The sequence below is a fragment of the Leucoraja erinacea genome, chromosome 1 (genome assembly GCF_028641065.1).
Source record: "Leucoraja erinacea ecotype New England chromosome 1, Leri_hhj_1, whole genome shotgun sequence".
Taxonomy (NCBI): domain Eukaryota; kingdom Metazoa; phylum Chordata; class Chondrichthyes; order Rajiformes; family Rajidae; genus Leucoraja; species Leucoraja erinaceus.
The window spans coordinates 49,818,319-49,836,225 of NC_073377.1; the positions used below are offsets into that span (position 1 = coordinate 49,818,319).

Here is a 17,907-nt window from a genome sequence, read left to right on the forward strand (position 1 = left end):
CCTATATGATCCAGGCTCTTCAAGGTTTCCAACAAAGATAATCCAGGGATATGGGGGAGAAGGCAGGAATGGGGTACTGATTGGGGATGATCTGCCATGATCACATTGAATGGCGGTGCTGGTTCAAAGGGCAGAATGGCCTACTCCTGCACCTATTGTCTATTGTCTATAACTGGGATTATGGGCAATAACCTGCTTGCAATGCAATTCAGCAATGTTCTGTTTGTGTTTATTTTTGTGTTCATGCACTTGAACTTGGGGCTGAAATCATGGTGGCATGTGTGGTAGAGTTCCTGCCATATAGGGCCAGATGCCCAGGTTCGATCTGACTACAGGTGCTGTCTGTATGGAGTTTGTACTTTCTCCCTGTGAACACATGAGTTTTCTCCGGTTTCCTGCAACACTCTAGACGTACAGGTTTGTAGGCCAATTGGTGTCTGTAAATTGTAATTGTCTCTAATGTGCAGGATAGTGCTATTATACGGGGTGATCGCTGGTTGGCGCGGACTCAATTGGACCACGGGCCTGTTTCCACACTGTACCTTTAAAGTCTAAAGAAATATTGAAGCACTAAACGACAATCCAGTAGCTTGCAATAATGTAGTGGCATCAAAATAGGAAATATTCCAGAGCCGTTTTTTAAAGAGAAATGGACAGAGAGAATTTGTGGAAGAGATATCAGTGAAAGGTTGGCCAAAGAAATAAGCTTTGAGATGATTTCTGTAGGTATGGGGTATCAAGGGAGTGAATTTCAGGCTGAACAATTAAAGGTCTGCTACTGAAACTGGAGTGGGAAAGCTGGATGTCGTAACTGGAAGATCAAAGAGCCAACATGTATCAATGAAAGTTGACGTCGGTGATAGGCAAATGAAAAATGGATTTAGTGACAACGTTTTGTGAGAGCTGGTATTTGTGTCCATGGTATCAGCAGGCAGCAGGTAAAACAATGGAGAAGTTGAAAGGCCACTGACTTCTGTTCTGTTTCTCTCCATAGATGCTGCCAGTCAATTGAAGGTTCCCTGCGTTGTCTCCTTTCACCAATGGAGAAGTAAAACTTCAAATGAAGTAACGAACAAATATGACTCTCAATGTGGTGCAGGAGTGACTAGGACCAATGTTGATTCACACACATGGAATTTCCCTAGAAGGGTTTCACTCTGATAACTTCACCAGGGATGTGGTAGAAAACCTGGCGTGCAGTTATGATAAGTGTTTGGGAACAGGTCTGAGGGGTTTCTAACTTTCAGTACCATAGTCATTAAAATTCTGGCACTATGGGTGCAACTGGACAACATATAGTTTAAATGTATAACGCAGAACATAGAACATAGAATAGTACAGCCCAGGAACACACCCTTCATGGCACAATGTCTGTGTGAAACATGATGTCCAGATAAACTTATCTCATCTGCCTGCACATTATCCATATCCCACCATTCCCTGCCAAAAGCTTCTTAAACATCACTTAAAAGCCTCCCTTGATTAGTGCAGGCGTATTCTTTATTAGTATGGGTGTCAGAGGTTATGGGGAGCAGGCAGGAGAATGGGGTTAGGAGGGAGAGGGATAGATCAGCCATGATTGAATGGACCTGATGGGCCGAGACTGGAGCAGACTTGATGGGACGAATGGCCTAATTCTATTCCCATTCCTTATGACTTTATGACCTCCCAAACTCCGGTTCAAGGCAAAAATGTTAAGGTTTCACTTGGAACCTGTAGGATTTGCCTTTTTTTCCCTCTGCTAACAATCTTTCAGGGCCAGCTGTAATGCCTTAGCCTAGGCAGGTCTTTGTACAAGGATATAGATGGAGAGGCGATCTGATTTTTGATGCCAGCTCTGAGAACCCATGGGGACTTGAGCCATGAGGTTCCTCAGAGAGAACCTCAGAGAGAGCTCAGTCTGAAGAAGGGTCTCGACCCAAAACATCAACCATTCCTTCTATCCAGAGATGCTGCCTGGCCCACTGAGTTACTCCAGCATTTTGTGTTTATCATGGGGGCTGAGGATCTCTTCTCCATCCTATACCCAATGTACAAATCATTTACTCACACAGCAAGCATCACATTATTTACCAAAATACAAATGTTTTAATGAAATTGTAAAAGCCAAAACCCTTGATGGCGAAAACTCAAATCATTACTCCATACTCTCTTCATGTAGCTTCTTATTTCCAAGACAATAGTGGATTCCTCTCTGTAAACAAGAGATACACGCGACATGTAATCCAAGATCATCTTTACTCAATATGCAGACTACAGCAGTACAGTAGGTTGTTAGTTGTCAGAGCATCCTGACCGCTACCCAAACCGAGCAGTGTAGGAAGTGGGTGTTAATATAAATGATACAGTAAGGTGGGGTTAGTGATGCTAACCTATATATGATCGATTGTCATGCATAAACCAATCTACACTCTCCATTTCCAGAATGGAGGAAATTTTGCAGGTGAGAACTATGAGTTGCCTTGGGGTCAACACCCCCCCCCCCCCTCCCCCCCCCAACTGCTCCGATTCATTGTCCGGGTGACGACCTCTGCAGTATGGTTGAGCACTCAGCTGGGTGCCTCCCCCCGTGGTAGTCTACAGGAAGCTGCTCTACCATTTCCACCAGAGGCTCCAGTTGAGAACCAATAACTCACTGGCACCGACAAATCATTGAAGTTGCTCCATGTACTCTCGAAATGACATTATTACCATAAATCAGGAAAACAAATGGGATCACCTCTATCCATCTTCCTTCAGAATGAAAAACAAACTTATCATCAAGACTAAAAACACACACCTGAAGGAACTCAGCGGGTCAGGCAGCATAGATGTGAATCTTGGGTCGGGACCCCTATTCAGCGGGTCAGGCAGCATAGATGTGAAACTCAGCGGGTCAGGCAGCATAGATGTGAATCTTGGGTCAGGACCCCTATTCATGATTGAAGGTCCATTTCCCTTCACAGATGCTGCCGGACCCACTTAGTTCTTCCTGCAGTTTGTTTCTTGCTCAAGATTCCAGCATCTAAAGTCTCTCAGGTCTCCATTTCATCATAGCTTTCTCTTTTCTTACCTCAAGTAAATTGCCCATGTCCCTTCTATTCCACCAGTTTCAACTTTGCTGGCAATGCCAACTCAATGCTTTTGGAGGCTTGCTTGCATGCATCAAACCGATCATCTCACCTTCATCAACCATTCTCGTTACTGTGTTATACAAGTATATCGGGTCCATTATTGCCAGTTACAAATCCTTTTGTCTTTCACAAATTAATCTACACTCATCCTATCGACTGTTAACTTGGTCCCAGGATTTTGTCATGTAAACGTTTCTCCATCTCCAAGCTTAAACTGACTGGGCTGTGATGTCCTTTTTGAACCAAGCTGTCATATTTGCAGATCACCAGTCTTCTGATTCCAAGCTGGTAACTGAGCTTGGACAAATATGGCCAGTGCCCCCACTATTTCCACCCTTCCTTCCTTAACAACTTACTAATCCTCTCACTCATACCTGGTGATTTATTCAATTTAATTATATCCAGCCTTCAATTTTTAGTCCACACAGAATCTCAGCCATCTCGTCTTTCTGGCTGTGTCTTCTTCCATGACTAAACAGATGTCAATTATTCAACTAATATCTCAGCTATGCCATCTGTCTGCGTGCGTGGGTGCTCATTTAGGCTCGGATCAAGCCATGCTGCCTATTAATTTAGTGTTCATATCAACGTAGAAGACTGTCCAGTTCCTTTTGATGCCAGTTGTTGATATACCCAAATGTCCTCTGTTTGATCTTATTTCTGTTTTCACATCCCTTCTGTGCTTTCAATATTAAGTCTCGTTCTCTTCAACCAGATGCATTCTATGTCTCCATATTGCTTAATCTGGATGCTCTGGTTTTGGTTCCCCTACCCTTCCCCTAAGGGGAATGTACACACACAACCAAACTGCCCTTGGTTTAAGAGCCATCAGTTGCTTAATAATAACAGTTTCGCATCCCAGTCTTTGATTACAATGCATAAGTTCATAAGTTATAAGGAACAGAATTAGACCATTCATCCCATCAAGTCTACTCCGCTATTCAATTATGGCTGATCTATCTTTCCCTCTCAACCACATTTTCCTCCACAATATCTTTACTCATCAACAATCTGTCAACACCCACCTTAAAAATATCCATTGACTGGGCTTCCACAGCCTTCTGTGGCAATTAATTCCACATATTCACCACCTTCTGACTAATTAAATTCTTCCGCATCTCATTTCCAAAGGTATGTCCTTTTATTCTGAGGCTACGGCCTCTGGTCCTAGACTTTCCCACTAGTAGAATTTCAATTCAACCAGTTAGCTCTGTTCTCAATCATAGTCATCCTTTAATTATGTTTTTGTACTCTTTAAATTTCCTTTTCAATTTCCATGGCTAGTCTAAAGACATGATACTAAGATACTTTGGACTTGACTTTACAGCAGGGAAACAGGCACTTCGACCCACCAAGTCTGCACCAACCATCGATCACCCTGTACACTGACCTACACACACTGGGCATAATTTTTACAACTTACCAAAGCCAATTCTTGTACGTCTATGGCATGTGGGAGGAAACCAGAGCTCCCTGAGAAAATCCATGTGGTCACTGGGAGAATGTACAAACTCCATACAGGCATTTGGAGAGGATCAAACCTAGGTCTCTGATGCTGTAAAGCAGCAACTCTACTACTGCGTTACTGTGCCGACAAGATTCACTCATTAAATATCCTCCCATTCACACTTGCTCCACTAGACAAACAATGTTCTCTGGAAGTTGGTGCAGAAATGCTTTCTTCTGCTGTGGGTTGTGAGACAGGGACATTTTGATCAAGAAAAACCGTATAGGATAGTACAGAAATCCTTCCCCTTATTACCTACATGAGGGTAATTTAAGTTAACACCCCCTCCCTGCCTCACAATCATCGCTATTCTCTGTTATCAAGTTCAAGTTCAAGTGAGTTTATTGTCATGTGTCCCTGTTAGGACAATGAAATTCTTGATTTGCTTCAGGACAACAGAACATAGTAGGCATTTACTACAAAACAGATCAGTGTGTCCATATACCATTATATCAATATATACACACATGAATAAATAAACTGATCACGTGCCAATAACAGATAATGGATTATTAATGATCATAGTTTTGTCCGAGCCAGGTTTAATAGCCTGATGGCTGTGGGGAAGTAGCTATTCCTGAACCTGGTCATTGCAGTCTTCAGGCTCCTGTACCTTCTACCTGAAGGTAGCAGGGAGATGAGTGTGTGGCCAGGATGCTGTGGGTCTTTGATGATACTGCCTGCCTTTTTGAGGCAGCGACTGCGATAGATCCCCTCGATGGAAGGAAGGTCAGAGCCGATGATGGACTGGGCAGTGTTTACTACTTTTTGTACTCTTTTCCTCTCCAGGGCGCTCAAGTTGCCGAACCAAGCCACGACCCAACATGCTCTCCACTGTGCATCTGTAGAAGTTAGAGAGAGTCTTCCTTGACAAACCGACTCTCCGTAATCTTCTCAGGAAGTAGAGGCGCTGATGTGCTTTCTTGATATTTGCATTAGTGTTCTCGGACCGGGAAAGATCTTCAGAGATGTGAACGCCCAGGAATTTGAAGCTCTTGACCCTTTCAACCATCGACCCGTTGATATAAACGAGACTGTGGGTCCCCATCCTACCCCTTCCAAAGTATGGTATTTGGTTCTTATACATCATGCTACATGTTTCTTTAAGCATGATATGTAATATTTAATTGTAATATGTAATTTCCATTCAACTTTGTTCATCTTCCCTCTGAATGATAGTGTGTAGAATATACACAGTACCTTAAGCCCTACATCCAAGCTGTTAGATGCTTGGCCACTATCCAAGCTATTCGATCACCCTCGACCACTGCTACACCACCATCAAAGATGCCTATCGCTCTATCCCTCGCCCTCACTTCGGTAAATCCGACCATACCGCGGTGCTGCTTCTTCCCGCCTACAGGCAGCAATTGAAGAGCCCACCCCCAGAGGTGAGGAGTCTGTAGACTGGCCAATGTTCAGGGACTTGGCAACGGATCTGAACGAATACGCCACAGTCGTTACAGACTTCATTAAGAAATGTGTGGAGGACTGCATCCCGACAAAAACCTTCCGAGTGTTTCCCAATCAGAAACCTTGGATGAACTTTGAGATCCGCACTCTTCTGAAGACCAGACACCGGGCATTCATGTCTGATGATACAGTGGTCTACAAGAAGTCCAGATACGACCTTGGTAAGGCCATCAAAAAGGCCAAAAGGGACTTCTGCTCCAAGCTGGAGGATGAGACAGATGTTCGGCAGCTGTTGCGGGGCCTGAATGCAATCACCTCCTACAAGGCGAAATCAGGAGGCAGCTCGAATGTCGGCGTAACATCACTCCCTGACGAGCTCAATGCGTTTTACGCACGCTTTGATAGGGAGAACACTGATGTGCCTCCCTGAGCCCCCATTTGCTGTGATGGTATTTCGGTCACACAGAGGTCGACATCAGAAAATCCTTCAGAGGGGTGAACCCTCGAAAACCCGGGTTCAATCCTGACTACAGGGGTTCTATTTGTATGCACTTTCTCCCTGAGACCACGTGGATTTTCTCCGGGTGCTCCGGTTTCCTCCCACAATCCAAAAACATGCAGGTTTGTAGGTTAATTGGCTTCTGTAATTTGTAGAATGTAGAATAGAACTAATGTATGGGTGATTGTTGGTCGACACAGACACGGACTCGGTGGGCTGAAGGGCCTGTTTTCACGCTGTATCTCTAAACTAAACTAAACTAAACTCAATCAAGCCAAACTGAAGCACAATAGGTAGAGCAAAGGGAAAGATACGGAGTGCAGATTATAGTTCTCAGCAATGCAGCACAACAATTGCAGAGACAGAGTCCAATGTCCACAATGAGATCAAGGAAAATTGGACTGTTCCCTAGATTATTTATTCCCTCCCCCACTGGTGCACTGTGGCTGCAGTGTGTACCATCAAAATGCAGCTACATGCAGAGGCTGCTGAGACAGTATCTCACAAACCCACATCCTTAACCACCAAAGCCACAAGGGTATCTATCGTACACAGGGGAACAGGTTCATTTGGACATTTCCAAGAAGTTCCACCAAAATCTGGATGTAAGAGTATTAATTCTCTTTTATTTTTGACGGGTCAAAATCTTGGAATTCCCCACCCAATGCCATTGTGGGAGACACAAGAGACTGCAGATGCTGGAATTTGAGTTCTGGTGGAAGAACTCAATGGGTCAGGAGGCATCTGTGGAGGGAAAGGGATAGTCAATGTTTCAGGCCAGGACCCATCTTCAAGACTGGAATAGAGGGGAGATAGCTGTTAGATTGAGGCAAGGGAAAGGGTGCGTCAAAAGCTGGCAAGCGATAGATGGTTGCAGGCAAGAAAGGGTTAATTGGCAGATGATTGCGGTGGGCGGGGGTGTGGTGGAGGGGCGGAGAAGGGTGAAGATAGTCACAGAGGCTAGGGGTGATGTGGAGTAAACAGAGTGGTACAGTTGGTGGAATCTGATCAGAATGGTGGGCAAGGAGTGAAATGCAAAACTAGAAGGAGGAATATTGAGTCAATGGGTACAGGGTGTGAGGAATCCAGTCAGGGTAAGTTTGGATAATAGGCAGAAGGAGGAGTTGGAGATGGGACGAGGAGCTGGATGATTGGGGATGGAGTGGAGGTAGTAGAAAGAATGGTGTAACATCATGTAAACAGCATGTAAACGGTGTAAATGCCTCCGTTGCCATGCTGTGAGAACGGAGAGGTTGAGAAGGAGTTTCTTCCCAGAGGCCATTAGGACTGTAAACTCCTATCTCAACAGGGACTAACTTTGCTGTACCACTCTACTGCTTTTTTTAAAATTGCTGTTTTTTTTCCTTTTTTCCTTCCGCCCACACTATTTAATATGTAAAAGAATGTGTGATTCTGTTCCATTCTGTTTGTAGTTTGTTTGGTTGTTTGTTTGTTTGTCTTTTGCACAAAGTCCGCAAGTATTGCCACTTTTCATTTCACTGCACATCTCGTATGTGTATGTGACGAATAAACTTGACTTGACTTGACTTGTATGTGTGTGAGTTTGCATGTGTGTGTATGTGAAGACCTGGGCAGATCAGAAGGAGAGAGACGAGGGGTGGGTGTGAATGGGGACTTTGGGGTGTTATTTACACATTGCGGGAGAACAGAATAATTCAGGAAGTCGTCTCACTCCAATCTTCTCCAGGGCATTAAGGGATGAATTAAAAATTCCACTTTTGCCATATTTAAAATAAATTAAAAGTGAACTGCAGAAGTCAAGATCTGCCCTTTTATCTCTTCAGCTCATCACCAATGACCACAAATACACTTTCCATTGAAATGATAACTTACTTGGATCTTTAGTTTTATTTTTAGTTTTGAGATACAGCGCGGAAACAGGCCCCACGGCTCACCGGATCCGTGCCGACCATCGATCCCCACATATTAACATTATCCTCCACCCAATTTTTACATTTACCAAGCTAATTAACCTACAAACCTGTACGTCTTTAGAGTGTGGGGAAAAAACGAAGATTTTGGAGAAATCCCCACACGGTCACGGGGAAAACATACAAACTCCGTACAGACAGCACCCGTAGTCAGGATCAAACCCGGGTCTCCGGCGCTGCATTCGCTGCAAGGCAACATCTCTACCACTGCGCCACTGTATCTCTCTTCATTTGGCGCACTGTTTTCACTATTTTACAGGGGCCATACTGGGCAGGTGATATGCAGATTAGGTGGCAGCTTTGTGAAACCTTCATTCAGTCCATCAGCTTGACCCCACGTTTTTGGTTCCCTGTGACGTTAGTGCTCCATCTCACACCCATTCTGATCTCTTGTTGATCTAGTTGAGGCAGATACAACAACAATTTAAACATATTTGGACAGGTACGTGGATAGGAAAGGTTTAGAGATATGGGAAAACATGGGCAAATGAGAATAGTTTTGATGGGGCATCTTGATCAGCGTTTCTGTGCTGTATGACTATGAATCTCTGTTCTTGGCCTTTCACGTTGCTCCGATGACATTCTATGTAAGCTTAGTCACCGAAAAAACACACATTGTACTGGAGTAAATCAGTGGGACAGGCAGCATCTCTGAAGGACATGGATAGTGGAGAACCACCTCCGTGCAAACCCATCTAAGACACAGGTGTGTGTCTTTCGCTTGAGAAACCGGGAAGCCAAGAGACAACTTCAGGTGAACTGGTCTGGAGCACTGTGAACATCCGGTTTACCTTGGTGTTACCCTTGACCGATGTCTTACCTTCAAGACCCATATTGAGAAGACAAAGGCGAGAGTGAGTGCTCACAACAATGTTGTTAGTAAGCTCAACAACACAAGATAGGGGAGCTAGCCAACAGACCCTACTTTCCATTGCATTAGCCCTCTGCTATTCTACCACTGAGTATGCATGCCCATGCCAAGAAGCTGAACCTAGCTCTCAATGCTTCCTGCAGATGTGTTACAGGTTGGCTCAAGCCAACAAGTACTGACGGTCTCTACTCCCTGACAGGCATAGCCCCGCCAGACATCAGAAGCCAGACACCAGGAGCCAGCATGAAGGAGTGCTAGCGGCAGATAACAGATGAACCACATCCAATGTTTGCCCAGATACCATTTCCAAGCCGCCTAAAGTCAAGGAAATGTTTTCTTAACTGTGTGACTCCACTTGAGGCTGGCATTACAACAAGCGATGCATGAGTCTCCATATGGGGTGATAGAGTATCCACTCGACCTCCCTCAACTGTCATGGGACTAACGGCAAGTGAGCAACTCCCTCCTGGTGCAGATGTAAATTGGACCAGATGGAAAGGCCTCAATCGATTGAGAACTGGTGTTGGCAGAGCCTAGGTGTCTCTAAACAAATGGGGAAATAATTCCAACAATGTCACCTGCGAATGTGGTGTTGAACCACAAACAATGGATCACCTGCTGAAATGCCCTCAACTGGGAAACCAATGCACAGCTGTCGATCTCGCTGCCTACAATGAAGATGCCAAGAAGTGTGTTCAGCTCTGGCCGAACAATATCTCATCTTGTGATGTGGACTCGATAACCAAAAAGCCCAATTGTGATTAGTTTAGTTTTATTTAGTTTATTATTGACACGTGTACAGTGAAAAGCTTTTTGTTGCATGCTATCCAGATTCCAATCACAGTGTACAGATACGGGATAAATGGTATAACATTTAGTGCACAATAAAGTCTGATAAAGCCCAGTTAAAGATAGTTCAATGCTCTCACAATGAGATAGATGGGAGGTCAGGACTGCACTCCAGCTGATGAGAGAACAATTTAGTTGCCTGACTACAACTGGCAAGAAACTGTCCCTGAAATTGGCTCTCCAGCCCACTACATCCATGGCCACCTACACTTGAGCTTGAAGAACAGTTTCTGACATCATCACATTTAGATCTCAACACTCAGTAATTATTATTGACAAGATGTTTTTACTTGCATGAATCTGATGAAAGCATTATTCCAAGTAAGGCTCGGACTCGGGTCATATGATTCAGGCAGCTCAATATATTTTTATTTGCAAAATTGTGCAACAAGGCACCACAGCTGAACATTTTTACACAGAATCAGTGCCTCAGCTCTTCACAAAAATACTCATACAAGGTTAAAGGGACAGTATGCAGAAGGAGCCTGCAGTGCAACTCATTATATATTTCTTTCACTGTCGCTGTACCACTACATTCTGCATGGTTTGGTTGCATCGGGGCATGGATGACTCACTTGGGTAGCATGTTAAACAAAGGTTTTTACTGTGTCTTGGCATTAGAAAGCAAAACCGTAACATACCACATACGGTCTGATGGCCAGGAGTTGGCTGACGATGACAATATGAAATGAATGCTGGTACCGTACGTCTTCACTCCTTTCAGTGTTCATTTCCATTGAAATTGTGGGCCAGATGTGGCTTTTTGATCACAGCAGCTGCCTCCTCACTGCGAACTTCATCACTAGGGTGAACCCTGGCATCTGGGTGGCTCCGTAACATGCACAGCACTGGGGCGGCATGGTGGTGCAGTGGTAGAGTTGCTGCCTTACAGCACTTGCAGCGCCAGAGACCCGGGTTCGAACCCGACTACGGGTGCTGTCTGTACGCAGTTTTCTTACATTCTCCCCGTGACTGCATGGGTTTTCTCCAGGATCTTCAGTTTCCTCCCACACTCCAAAGACGTCCAAGTTTGTAGGTTAATTGGCTTGGTATAAATGTAAATTGCCCCCAGTGTGTGTAGAATAGTGTTAGTGTGCAGGGATCGCTGGTCGGCCTGGATTCAGTGGGCTGAAGGGCCTGGTTCCGGGTTGTATCTCCTAAACTAAACTAGGATTAAAGGGAGGCTGCTGGAGACATGTTTCATGCACTGTTGACTTTACAATGTGACCTGGGTCTGGAGCCAAGTTGAATTGCTGGTACCAGGAATTTGAAGTCAAAGGACATGAAATGCTGGGAACACTCATCAACTCACTGAAGTGACATGAAAGAACATTAATGATTAGTTGGATGGGCAGTTTATTGGCTTCTGGCAGAATTGTCCTGTGTCACAGCAAGAGTTCGAACAGTTCAGAAATCCAATGTGTGTCCAAGTGTCTCTAGAACTGTGCATTGGTGAAGCTACATCTAAGAGTGCATAACACGCAGCATCCTTGTCTTCCAGAGGAAAACTTTACCAAACCATGAGAGGAATAGATCATGTAAACGTACAGAGTCTCTTGCCCAGAGTAGGGGAATCAAGAACCAAAGGACATAGATTTAAGGTGAGGGGGAAAAGGAACCTGAGGGGTAACAGTTTTACATAAAGGGTGGTGGGTATAGGGAATGAGCTGCCAGAGGAGGTATTTGAGGCAGGAACTATCCCAATGTTTAAGAAACGTTAAGATCCGTACTTAGATAAATCGATGCAAAAACAAAGAGGTAATATGAAATCTAAAACTAGTGAACTCTTAAATACATATATAAAAAATACAAATATAGCAGACGTCTGGAGGATCGCGAATCCAACTGGAAAGGAATACTCGTTTTATTCAATGGTACACAAAACATACTCACGTATAGACTACATCTTAGTGGATACAAAACTAATCCCTTATACTATGAACCCTAAATATCACACCAATACGATTTCAGATCACTCCCCGCTAACTTTTGTTCTAAAATTAGAAGGAATGTCTACGAACAAATCGTTCTGGAGGTTTAACTCGCAAATTTTGAAAGACCCACAAGGGAGTATATATCTAAAAAAACAGATATATCGCCCACTTTATTATGAGTCAGCAACCATGGTCCACTAGGGAAATCCATAGGTGACTCGCCCACCATGTCGTGATGAACTGGGAACCATGGCTATGTAGGCCGGTCGGGCACCTTCAATATCCCGGAGACAGATTCCATCTGTATTGCGAAGTGCCCGACTGATGAGGCAGAAGGGAGGGAAGCAAAAGCAGAAATTCCCCCTATCCAGCGTGTAGGCATCTACCGCTGCTGCCTCTGATCTGGTTCCTAAGTCACATACATAGGTTACTGGTGATTCCGTCTTGTGCAACCAAATTGATATCTGGCGTTCAAATTGCTTAATACCTTTAGCAGATATTTTGGGTTTGACATCCATTCAATGTTATCATAAATTTTCCCCCGTGACGTGGTGTCTCCCACTGTGTTCTAGCTTACCTAGGAGATAGGCAGCCGATAGTTAAAAATGTCTTTTGACACACCATTGCCAGATCTGTTTGACCAATTTGTTGCACGATAATGATTTTATGCTCCCCATATGGTTAATATAAGCCACCACCATAGTATTATCAATCCGTAACCGTATATGTACGTGCTGCATTTGAAATGCATATGCTTTTAACCCAATAGGCGACCACCAATCCCAAATAGTTGATGCCCGGTGTGTGTAGTAACGATGATTCTGAATTGGTCCATCTGTTACCTGTGCTGGATATGGAGTTAGTTGCTCCCCAGCCTAAAGCACTGGCATCGGTTTTTAATAACCAAGTTAGGATTGGTGATAATAATAGGGCTGAAAACTATGCCAAACATTGTCTGCCCACCACTGTAATTCTGATATAGCTTCGGTGGGTACATTCATGATTTGATTATAGTGACCCGAGCACCTTGGCAAAGTAACAGTCATATGGATAGAATTGATATTAAAGCCCAGATAATCCATGGTAGTTAACGGCTTCAATTTTGGGTTATCTGGGTGTAGGATGAACCTCAGTGTTTTAAGGAGCTGTTTCGTAGCTAGAACTGCTGCCACAGCTAATTCCTTTGTTTTCCCTAATATGAGGATATCATCCAATATATGCCATGATTATGCTTGTTTTCTTAATATTTTCATGGCTATTTTTAGTATTTTTGTAATTAGTTTTAGGGCTGAGGTTAGACCATTGGGAATGCTCTATGCTCCCATAGTTGCCCCATCCAGATAAATTTTTAGGTATCTACAATGATCCTTGTGTATGGGTATAAGATAGTATGCATCTTCCATATCAATGCTTGCCATAAGGTATCCTTTGGAGATCAGATGTCTGGCAGTGACAAAACGTCTCCATCTTAAATTGTATATACTCAACAGATTTATTTAGTGATATTAGGTCAATGATGATGCTACATTCACCATCTTTTGTAGTTTTGGTGAATATATTCGATACAAATTCCAATGGTTCATGTTAGCTCCCATGATCCCTTTTGTAATGAGTCTTTCTAGTTCAGCTTGACCTTCTTGCTTCTCTTTCTTAGAGGGAAAAAATGCCCTTTGGGCGCATTGCTGAACTGGCGGTAATATGCCCAATTTGAATTCAAGTTTTTATCCACTAATACTGTTGAGTATATATTTGTTATTTGTGACAGCACCCCATGCTTCTTTCAACAAGTGTAAATGCCCCCCCCCCCCCCCCCCCCCCCCCGCAGTTAGTAGAGCACCCTTATTTTGTGTAAACTGGGAGGAACCAGACTACCTACCTCCATGTTCATTGTTTTTTCATGAAGGCTCAGTTTTGCTGGTTTGCTGGTGCTGTCGGTGGGGCGGCGCATTTTTCCTGGGGTCACGCTCTGGGCCCCTGTCTTAAAAAAGACCTTTGGGGGTAATAAACAGCGGTCCCCGGCTTTCACCAGTCCTAGGATGTGGGTGTTGACTGGTGGATGCCGAGGGGTGCTGCCAGCTGGGTGTTGGATGAGATGTCCTGCTCGTTCCAGGGCCTGCCCTCATGAGGCGCACAGGTTTAGCTGCCTCTCTTCCCGCTGCAGCGGTTTGCATAGTCCCGTATATTTGGGGTTGAGGGCAGGTCTTATATGCCACAAATGGCAGTCGATTATCCCGCATTTGGGAACATCTTAGGCGTCAGCACACTCGAAGTGCAATGGGATAGCCTCGTCCTGGGAGAACCACCTTGGTGATCATGGCGTCTCGCCTGCCAGGTGAGTATGAAACGTGGAACGAGCAAAGGCGGTGATTTTCGATGTTAGGAGCTTCAGAATTCGCTGCTTTTTGCTCTTCACTGTGAGTCTGCTGACCCAGCTGCCTGCAGATTTACCTCTAGAAAGGCCTTCTCCTGCAGGGCTTTGTTGGAAAGATGGTCGCGTGGAGGAGCCATGTAGTGGCCCACGACACCCAGCAGCTCTTCCTGATCCTGCTCCCCTGGCATACTGCTGTTCTCATCCGCCTGCCCAGCGTTTAAGCCAGCCCAGCCCTGGCCTCCTTAGCTAGCCTCAAAAGAGGGAGCAAAAGGGGGTGCTATAAATTTGAGGAGGCATATGCCCTACCTCCGTTGTCGCATCAATCCCTCGACAAGGGAGATGGCTAGTGCAATAGCACTGGGGTAGGAGTGTCAGCTCCCTTGGCATTCAGCCAGTGACCCCTCATTTTCCTGGAGGTTTTTAGCTCCATGACCTCCTCTGGCTTGGGGAGACAGACATACTTGTTTTTGCTGTCTCCAGCCTGTTCCAGTGTTGGAGGAAGTTGATTCCTGTAGAACCTGTATTTTTGGTAAGGTTTTGTCTTACCTGTAGTTAGAGGCTGCCTGCCGTTTTTGGGCGGCATTCTAGCGGTTCCCGGGCGGCGATTCTCCTTGTCAGGAGTCTGCAGGGGTGCCGGTCGGGTTTTCAAATTTCCCTCCGGTCCGCTGCTGTTAACCGAACAGCTGTTCAGCGGACCGGCATCAGCGCAGCTCCCTGTCAGTGGTCCGCAGCGTGTGCGGTCCCGTTTGCGCCTATCCCCCTCCACTGTCGGCTCCTTCGCTGGAGTCGAACGGGGGCCGCTTCCTCTGCTGCTTTGCTCCCCCTGGAGCAAAAAACACAAGGCCCGATTAAGGTAGATACTTAATCCTAGGTACTTACCTAACGTTCCTTATTTCAGGCTGGTTTGCGGGAGCGCCCGACTCCCGCTGGGCCGCGTGTGCACAGCTGGACGATAATGCCGCACCTGCGCACTGAGCGGGCTTCTTCACGTAGTCACTCATGTGACTCCGAAGTAAAACCAGGCTCATATAGAGCTATTGCTTTGTTAAATACGGACCAAAAAATATTAGCGAAAACACTAGCTAGAAGACTAAGTCAATATGTTAGTAAATTAATAAATGAGGATCAAACGGGATTTATACCTAAGAGACATTCATTTAATAACCTGAGACGTCTGCTTAACATAATGCACTCTCACAAACCTCAAGAACACGAGTTAGCTATCATTTCATTGGACGCAGAAAAAGCGTTTGATCAAGTAGAATAGGATTATATGATTAAAGTATTGCAAAAATTTCAAATGGGAGAGAACTTCATCGCATGGATAAAATTATTATATAACAAACCCATGGCTAGAATATTAATTAATAATATACTATCTACGAAATTCCAATTAACAAGGGGCAATAGACAAGGATGTTCATTATCACCGCTGTTATTCGCTCTGGTAATTGAACCTTTAGCTGAAAAAATTAGAACACACCCGGATATTTACGGTTATAATACAAAATATTCAAATAACAAAATATCCTTATATGCAGACGATGTATTACTGTATATCACAAAACCCCAAATCAGTATACCAAACATATTAAATCTAATTGAGGACTTTGGATCTTTCTCAGGATATAGAATAAACTGGAACAAAAGTGAAATTATGTCGATAAAACCAAAAGACTCAACACATCTCTTGAAATTCCCCTTTAAAATAGCCACAGAAAAATTTAAATATTTAGGAATTGAAATCACCAGAAACTATCACGCTATGTTTAACGCTAATTATAGCCCCTTACTTAAGAAACTAAATAATCTAATCAAATTCTGGAAAAAGCTCCCGATGTCTTTAATAGGTCGAATAAATGCTATAAAAATTATCTTTTTACCACAAATCCTATATTTATTTCAATCAATTCCAATATATCTTCCGAAAAAGTTTTTCAAAAAACTAGACTCAGACATTACAAATTTTATATGGGATTATAAATCCCACAGAATACAAAGAGCACACCTTAGTAAACCAAAAGAGATGGGTGGTCCAGCGCTCCCTAACTTTATGTACTATAATTGGGCAGTAAATATTAAAAATATGATTCACCTGCTGGACAACTCTGCCCAGCAGGTGGACTGGATTGTAATGGAGAGAGAGGACTGCTCTCCGTGTAATACAGGAGCGACTCTCCTCTCACCAATAAATCTGAATAACAAAAATTATAATAAAAATGCAATGATACATAGTACAATTAGAACTTGGAAACAAATAAAACAGAATCTAAAATTAAGAAATCTATCTCTTTTAATACCAATAGTCAATAACCCGTCGTTTAAACCTTCAATTATAGATAAATCATTTACACAATGGGAAAGAACGGGAATCAAAACGCTCGGAGACTTGTATGAATTAGGAAAATTATTATCATTTCAACAATTACAACTGAAATATAATTTGAAAAATAATCAATATTTTAAATATCTTCAAATCCGTGACTATCTGAAAAAATACACAAAAGACTATCATAACATGTCCCCAGACTTATTGGATGAAGCCATGAAGACAAAGGCTGCATCAGCAAATCTAATATCATACTTATACAACATTATTTTAAAAATAGAAATACCTACAACTGATGGTATTAGAAGAGACTGGGAACAAGAACTAGCTATACAAATTTCAAAAGAGAGCTGGGATAAACACTTACTATATGTGCATAAATGCTCGATCAACGTACGACATACTCTAATTCAATATAAAACATTACATAGACTATATTATTCAAAAAATAAAATAAATAAACTTTTCCCCAATGTCTCACCCATTTGTGATAAATGTCAGTTACAAGAAGCTACCATAGCGCACTTTTTTGTTTTTTGTATAAAAATCCAAAAATTTTGGAAGGAAATATTTGAAATCTACACAAAATTATTTAGAAACATAGAAATTAGGTGCAGGAGTAGGCCATTCGGCCCTTCGAGCCTGCACCGCCATTCAATATGATCATGGCTGATCATCCAACTCAGTATCCCGTACCTGCCTTCTCTCCATACCCCCTGATCCCCTTAGCCACAATGATCTCTTAAATATAGCCAATGAACTGGCCTCAACTACCCTCTGTGGCAGAGAGTTCCAGAGATTCACCATTTATTTAAAATAAAACTTGTACCAAAAGAAGAATGGATAATTTTTGGAATATCGGAAGGTAACCCCGAATTAAACGTGTTTCAAAAGAACTTACTTAATTATGGTCTAATAATGGGAAAAAAGCTTATACTCAAATTTTGGAAAAATGCTCCAATACCAACAATAAAAATGTGGATTTCAAACATGTTCGAAACACTACACTTGGAAGAGATGAGACTCCTCCTAGCAGGCAAAGCAGACCACTTCCAAAAGACGTGGTCTG

The 17,907-nt window shown here is 43.4% G+C and overlaps 1 pseudogene; it reads right to left on the minus strand.

Moving 5' to 3' along the window:
* Positions 1 to 14,327: 14,327 nt before the first annotated feature.
* On the minus strand, positions 14,328 to 14,478 carry LOC129704982 (U1 spliceosomal RNA; annotated as a pseudogene).
* Positions 14,479 to 17,907: the final 3,429 nt, after the last annotated feature.